Source organism: Strix aluco, chromosome 2, assembly GCF_031877795.1.
Source record: "Strix aluco isolate bStrAlu1 chromosome 2, bStrAlu1.hap1, whole genome shotgun sequence".
NCBI classification, from domain to species: domain Eukaryota; kingdom Metazoa; phylum Chordata; class Aves; order Strigiformes; family Strigidae; genus Strix; species Strix aluco.
Window position 1 is genome coordinate 107,878,931 of NC_133932.1, and position 7,795 is coordinate 107,886,725.

A 7,795-nucleotide genomic window follows, 5' to 3' on the forward strand; every position below is an offset into this window, starting at 1 on the left:
CCAGTATTGTTTAAAAAAGAATTGCATCAAATGAGGATACAGTTTAACTAAATATTAAGAGACATGTGGACTTTGCTTTCAGATTCTAGCCCAATTGAATAAGAATTGTCCAACACAACTGAACAGTAAAGGAAGTGACTAGAAATAAACAGAGGTTTTTCAAAAAGTGAAATCCAAGCAAGCAGAGCAGAAAAGAGCACAATTCTGGCAAGTTAAATGTAGACCTATTATAAGGCAGAACAAAAAGATTTTGAAATGCAACAGGCAAAAATCCTAAAAGTCAAACCCCCTTTTTTTTTCAAGTGTAAATTTTGCTAGCAGGGAGGTGAGTTCAATAGACAATTGCGGATAAAGAGAATATTTAAAGAAAAGGCCATCGCAGAAAGAAACAAACGAACTCTTTGCATTGTCAAGGTTTATTATAGGGAGATTAGGGACATCCCCACATAAAAGTTGTTCTTTATAGGGAATAGTTCAGATTTGAAATATCGGTAATTTTTTTTTAACAAATTGTTGAATAGATACTGAGATTGCCAGATAGCATGTTGTTCATTCAGTAGTCCTAGAAAAATTCAGAAATAAAATCGGCAAGTCATGAACTGTGTTGCATAATCTATCACTTAGATTAGCCTTAATAACAGAGGAATGGAAAGTAACAAATGTGACACTAGTTTTAAAAAAGGCTCTAGGGATGATTGTGGGCTAATGGACTAGTAAGTCTGACTACCATGACAGACAAAATGCCAGTGAATGTGATAAAGAATATAATTAATAGGAACATGGATAGGTGTAACAGGCAACCATCATCTTGGGTTTTGTACAAGGTAGTTTTGTATTAGAGCTTTGCTAGTTTGAAGGAGTCAACAGATACACAGGAATGGGTGACCCTAACATTTTAAAAAAACTCCATAACCAAAGACTGTTAACAAAATGAAGTATTGAGTTACTTAAAATTCTTTGTGGATTAGTAAAGGGTTACAAGATAAGGAACAGTATAGCAACTAATGGGCAGTTTTAACAATGCCACTTCACAAAGATTCGTACTGGCACCTTTGCTGGTTCACTTGTTCCTAAATGGTCTGAAAAAGTGCAGTGATAAAGATTGCAAATGATAAAAGGAAAATATTCAGTTGGAGTCCGACCTAATGTTGACCCTGAAGAGTTGCAGAAGGATCTCATAGCGGGACTGGTGGTGATCCAGGAGCCGTGGCTGTCACAGAGGCCAGATATCATTGACCCCACTGTTCAGCCATACCTATCAGCAGAGAGAGGCAGTGGCTGTTGGATACAGCAGCCATCACCCCGTAAACTGTGAGCTCAGCAGGCCTGCCGCTCAGGAAGGCGGGGACTTGTAGCTGTTCTTTCTAACCACAGCAGGGGATGCAAGTTGAAGAGAAGATTCTTCCTATTTCTCAGGGTTTCACAGCCCTGATGAGCTTAAAGTACAGGTTTTGATCCTGGAGTTCTTGCCTGTCACAGGGGTGGAATATCACTGTTAAACTGATAGGTAGTATCTTGCTCTTGTGAGAAGCCAGGGCTCTCAAGCCATGTTACTGGCATTTGCATGGATTTTCAGCAGCTCCTGCTAATTTCCTAAAATCATTCTGGATGGAGTTGATGCTAACAAAAAGTGGCAAAATGGTATTTAAAACAGACAAGTGGCACTGGCATGCTGTTCAGTTTTGAGCATTGATGGGAACTGTATATGATATAGAAAAGGGTGACTAAGAGGTATGGCATAGCTCTTCTGCAGGGACAGTAAATGAACCAGGATTCCTCAGTTTGGAAGAATGTTGACTGAGGAGTAGGTAATGTGAGAAAGGTCTCTAAAACCATGAACACATATAAGTGTTTAATAGTGGATATAACCCCTTGTTTCTCATATTAGAAGAAGGGGTGTTTGATCACTGTTTTGTTTAATTTGGGCGATCTTTAAGATGGCAAAAGGCTACTTAGCATCAGTTTTATCTGCCATGATTTTGTGGATACATCTTTTCAAGTGCACAAACCCCAGGTGCTTACTGGTCTTGAAAACTCCGCTTGTCCTGAACCAGCTGTGGCCAAAATCCAACAAGTGCAGAATTATAGCTTTTCTGTAAATAAAAATTTGTAGTCCTCATTGACTGATGATAAATTTTCAAATATGAATCAAACATAAACTGGTCCCGTTTTCCTAAATCTGTAGATATTTATTTATCCCCTGCTTCTGTTTGTTCCTTTATCTGGCAGTAGCAATGTTATATATGGGCAGATCAGTTTTACTTCTGTTGTTTACAAACCTGTGCACAATGGAGAATGCCAGTTTGCTGCTATTTCAGAAAGCTAAAAGCAGTAGCAGGCCCTAAAATTAATCCCGGGGGAAATCAGATAAAGAAGCAGAAATGTTTCACACAGCAACCAGAAGATCTGGAGGGAGGGATAGAGTAGAAGACATCATTGTACCTTTGAAACAGCTGGAATGGTTTCCAAGCTGTGGTCCACAAACCCCTGGTGGACTACAAGGCTATGGTAAGTTGAACAGCTGTTTGGCTAAACCATAGTTAAGTGTTTTAAATAGTGTTTCCAACTAAAAGTTTGATCAGATGGGTGGTTTTTGAAAAACGTTAAGGGCTGATAACGATCTGTTGTTCCAAAAATATGGGAACCACTGTTGTGGAGTGTTTGAAAAGGTAGAAAGCACTCTCCACTTTCTCAGCTTTAGCTAGGTTGCATGCCTCTCCATCAGAAGCAACAGTGAGAGGTTCCCAGAAGGGAGCCAGGAAGAGCAGTCTGGTAGCATTAACCCTTCTGTCCCCACCACGCCCTGGTTCTGTTACTTCAGTAACAGAATTGTAGGGCTCTTAATCATTGCCTTGTCTTTGTGTATCACTAAAAGTCTTTGCCACCCCTACTTTTCATATATACTTATGACTAGTAGATTTAGTTTTCTGAGAAGGGAGTATCATTTTTCAAGTCTTGGGTCCTCATCAGACAAAGATTAAATTTGTCAACTCCACTAGATTAAAATACATATCCATCTTTGAATTAATACCTGGTTTCTCATTACCAGAAAAACAGATTTTAAAATTTTTTATTCTGTCATTATTACAGATGTAAACTTTCCTTACAAGTATTAGCATGTCTTATTACAATATCTGTTTATTACTTTTAAAAAAATCCAAATTCTATTTGACCAACTTCTTTTAATTTATGTCAGCTCCCTGAATGGTAATTTTACAATGTAAAAATCTTCTTTGTCCTCATATCAGGTCTCTTATTACTTTTTTTTCCCTACTGAAAATTTTCCAGAATCATAAAGTATTTGTATTATCAGTGGTTTTAGTTGCCCTTGACGTAGGTTACTTCCCATTGTCCTGAGTACCATACAACCACATCCATAAGTAATTTGTAGAGATGTTGTCTTTTCCAACATACTGTGCATCTTTATGTTAGGAATTACAATGGTGTTGAATTTGAGACATGCCAAATTATAAGACTTATTCAAATGGTATAAATATGTTTATCCTGAAGAAATTAGTTGTCTAATCTAAAATTACTGTAGTGTATTTTATGAAATTTAAACAAAATACTGGAAACAAACGTTATTGACAATAGCGTTTTAAGAGGAACTAAAGAAAGTTGGCAGGCAAGCATGCTCTGTGTAACCCTTTTTTATTCCATATTTCTTAACCATGTGCTTTGATACCTATATGGAAAATTAAGGGGTTTGTGCATGTTTTTCTATTATCTTGCTAAATACCTGTTGCTAACTTACATGATTCTGAAATTGTCTTTGCTCAGGCTTAAGCTACTAGCTGAATATGAGATCAAGGGGAATCTTTGCTTTTTATCAGAAAGGAACATGTAAGGGAGGAGAGAGTGACTTCTGCTGTAGTGTGGAAAAAGGTTATTTCCTGGTGTCACCTGTGAGTGACAGGAGAGAGGGATTCATGAGTCTAGGCAAGGCATTTGGGTACAGAAGCAGTGATGGGGTGTATGGGTAGCACCAAGCATGAGTGGATGTGAATGAAGAATTTGGAATAGGGATCAGAACAGGGTTTCTGTAAGAGTCAGAGAGATCACAGTTGAATAAATATATTTGGGTCAGTTGGAAATCACTTTAACACAGAACATGGCTACAGTTCTCTATCCGGATCTAGCTCACTCCACACTTGCCCTAGCTGTGCCATTCCCTGTGTCTTCTGGAACTCCAGCTTCTTCTCCAGTTCCTGAACATGAGCATTTTAACTGGAAAACCTACTTTCCTGCTTACTCCAGGAACAGTTATATGCAAGGGTCCCACCAATCCCTCCAATCAAAAGCTTCTCTTCTGTCCTACTTTACTTTCTTCTGCCTCCTGCGTATGGGGTTCTGCACTGCAGGTGCAGACAAACAGATGAATCATAGAATAGAATCATGGAATCATTTAGGTTGGAAAAGACTCCTAAGATCATCGAGTTCAGCCATAAACCCAACACTGCCAAGTCCGCCACTTAACCAAGTCCCTAAGTGCCATATCCACATGTCTTTTAAATACCTCTGGGGATGGTGACTCAACCACTTCCCTGGGCAGCCTGTTCCAGTGCTTGATAACCCTTTTGGTGAAGAAATTTTTCCTAATATCCAGCCTAAACCTCCCCTGGTGCAACTTGAGGCCATTTCCTCTCATCCTATCACTTGTTTATTGGGAGAGGAGACCCATACCCACCTCGCTACAACCTCCTTTCAGGTAGTTGTAGAAGGCAATAAGGTCTCCCCTGAGCCTCCTTTTCTCCAGGCTAAACAACCCCAGTTTCCTCAGCTGCTCCTCATAAGACTTGTGCTCTAGACCCTTCAACAGCTTAGTTGTCCTCCTTTGGACAGGCTCCAGCACCTCAATGTCTTTCTTGTAGTGAGGGCCCCCAAACTGAACACAGTGTTTGAGGTACGGCCTCACCAGTGCCGATTAAAAAGGCACTCAAATGAGATGCCGTGGAAGTTCTGGATGCAAAATAATAATGCCTCTCCTTTCCAACATACAGTTTGCATCTTCTTCAAGTGGGACATGTCCCATCATTTGAAATATGCTGATCATAGATAAATTCTTTTGTTCTTTTCCCCCTCTTCATGTAGTACTCACCAGAATGTGACAATTTTCCACATGATGAATTATGATTTTCTAAATAATGTTTGTCTTAATAAACAGCAGAAAAAAATCTTGGATTTCTAAAGCCTGGTCCCTTTGATTTGCATTTTTTTGTGATCTATGACCTTCCTAAAAATAAATGAATTAATCCAGTGGATGATTGCACCTACTGGTGATAAGCTGAAGGTTTCTGACATGATGGTTGCTTTTCTTAATTATTGTTTTTCAGATCCCTTAAAAGTTGTTCACGAAGACTAAAGGGTCTGCAGAAAGATTGAAAGCCAATGTCTTAGAGCATCCCCTAAATACATGGGGGTTTTTAAATGCAGATGGTTTTTTTGGGCACAGATATTTTCATAAGTCTTAAGCTTTTATTTAACAGTTTTCCTTCTTAATATATGATTGCATACTTGTGTCTGTGACTAAACTTAGCCAGCCAGAAGCACGATTTCTGTAAAAGTTTCAAATTCAGTAATTAATTAATAAGCCTTTCAGTGCCTGACAATACAAATAGGTTAGGTAGCAAGATCACCATAACAATAAGAAAATAAAGCATACTTTTTATTTTTTGGTTAGAGGGAACATTTTAACAGCAAACTATTTTGTGTTTCTTTCTTGGGCAGGTTTTTATAGTGGATATAGAGATCATTCTTCTAGTTAGTGTTGGTCCCTAAAAATTGGCTCTACTCTTATTGCTTGTCACATGTCATTTTATCTTTAAAGACTGCAGGAGTTCATGATTACTGAGAGGTAACACCTTGAAGTTTTGGCACTATCCTCTACAAAGTAACTTATACTGAGCTGACTTTCTGTTATCATGTTAGTGAAACATCAAACGTTGATACTATGTGTGAAACAACATTTGATATAATGGCTATTAAGTTACTTGAAAAAAATCTTGTAAAGATGGATTCTGTGTTTAGAAGAGCTGACACCTAAAAATGTATGTCATGGATATAGATAATAAATGTTGTTTATGAATTACTACAGGAGAAAAAAACATTTACGCTTGCGTACAATATATTAGTCTTAACTCTAGCTATTTTTATCTTCTAAATATCATAAGCTGGTTGTAAAGTATTTAAAGACATGAATCTTTTGTTGAAGCATTCAGTGCATCATTTAAAATGGCTACTAAAGGAGAGAAGTGGACATGCGCTTCTCATAGTAGCTAAGCATAAAAATAAGGTATCAGAGATAATAATATAGTTCCAAATCAGTAAAAATCATTGTTATGTTTTGCTGCATAAACAGAGATCTTCACAGAATGGTGATCTCATTCAAAGATTACAGTTATCTAAATAGATTTTTATTGCTAAACTTTATTCTGGTGATTATATATCTTTGTTGGAAATGAGAGAACACAAACACTTAAATTTTGAGTCCTTGATCTTCAGCCATGCTAAAAGCTTTCAGGGCTTGGTATTTCAACCCAGGATTGATCCATAGCCCTTTTAATTTTTGAAATTTCAGAAATTATGAGGGTGAGTAGGAAAAAGCAAATGTGAAAGGAAGAAATTGACATGGAGAGGAGGAAATTTTCCTTTACAGAAGGAAGGGAAAGATGAAAAACAGTGTAATGAGCATAGGAGAAATAATAGGGTGAAAAGGGAGGAGTCAGGTAAGTATTTACACTAATATTTTGTATTTAGTGCTCAGACATGTTATGCTTTACGTGTGCATAAATGCATGCATGGAAAACAGATTGAGACTTAAGCTTTCTGACTAACTGCTGTGCTGAACTGTATTTTATTCTCTGTGGATTTTTGCTTTAGCATGGTTGCTTCTAAAGAAGGCTTTAAATTGACTTTCAGAGCCAACCTGAATCACAAAATACATTATCCTACTAGAAAATGATGACTGCCCCAAGGTTCTGTCTTCCTAAGTCAGCTTTTAAAAAAACCACTATTAGACATCAAAAAATCGAAGCCAGTTTTTTATATATACATATTTCTGTTGTTAGTTCTCGTCACTAGCATTTGGGACAGGGCACAGGCAGGCAGGCAATAACACTTAAGAGTGGCAAAATTTGTGTGCAAAACCTAATTGTAATAATGCTGAAATTGAAAATTGAAACTGCTAATTAATCATTCTTCAACAGGACTAGGCAAAATCAATTAATTCATAACCAAATGTAGCTGTACAACACTGGATTACTTACACTGGCTTTCACTACAGGTTAGACATCAATGTGTGGATTTCATCCATAAGCTGTAATAAAATACAATAAATTAGGAAATTGGCAAAAAAAGTTTAATTCAGTGATTTGTTCATTTATGTGCTTGGTTACTGGATGATTCCCGTGAGTATATATAGTATTGTAGCCGAGTAAATGTTTAGGGAAATGATGTACTTTTTAAACTGAGCAGTTAACTAATATTTATATAGTGACTATAACTGGTCTTCATGAATTACCATGCTAAAAACTTGCTTATTTTTTAAATACAGAGACAGAGACCTCCCATTTTCTTATATTCACTTGGTGGTATGCATAAAACACTTTATCTGTCCATCTGAGCAATCCTTTAATGTAACTGAGCCCTGAGCCAATTGTACATTGGCAGAGTAGTATCCCCTCTAGAACTGTCCCATTGCTGACTGGGGACAGAAAGAGTGAAAGTGGGTGGAGCAGGGAGAGGCCTTATGGTGCAATTCACAAATAATTTTGGAGTAGTAACATCTGCTTTCTGG

The 7,795-nt window shown here is 37.5% G+C and overlaps 2 long non-coding RNA genes across 10 annotated transcripts in view; one reads left to right on the forward strand and one right to left on the reverse strand.

The window, feature by feature from the left end:
• Positions 1-7,795, reverse strand: part of LOC141919686 (uncharacterized) — a 78,790-nt gene that overhangs the window by 43,181 nt on the left and 27,814 nt on the right. For 5 of the 6 annotated variants that reach the window (XR_012622066.1, XR_012622068.1, XR_012622067.1 and 2 more), the window contains one exon: positions 7,266-7,315. This is a non-coding gene — a long non-coding RNA (uncharacterized LOC141919686). Of the gene's footprint in view, positions 1-47; positions 2,094-7,265; positions 7,316-7,795 lie in introns of those variants that run through there. The other variant, XR_012622070.1, reaches the window with a different exon arrangement.
• The window catches only part of LOC141919687 (uncharacterized), a 37,308-nt gene that overhangs the window by 15,223 nt on the left and 14,290 nt on the right, over positions 1-7,795 (forward strand). The window lies entirely within an intron of this gene.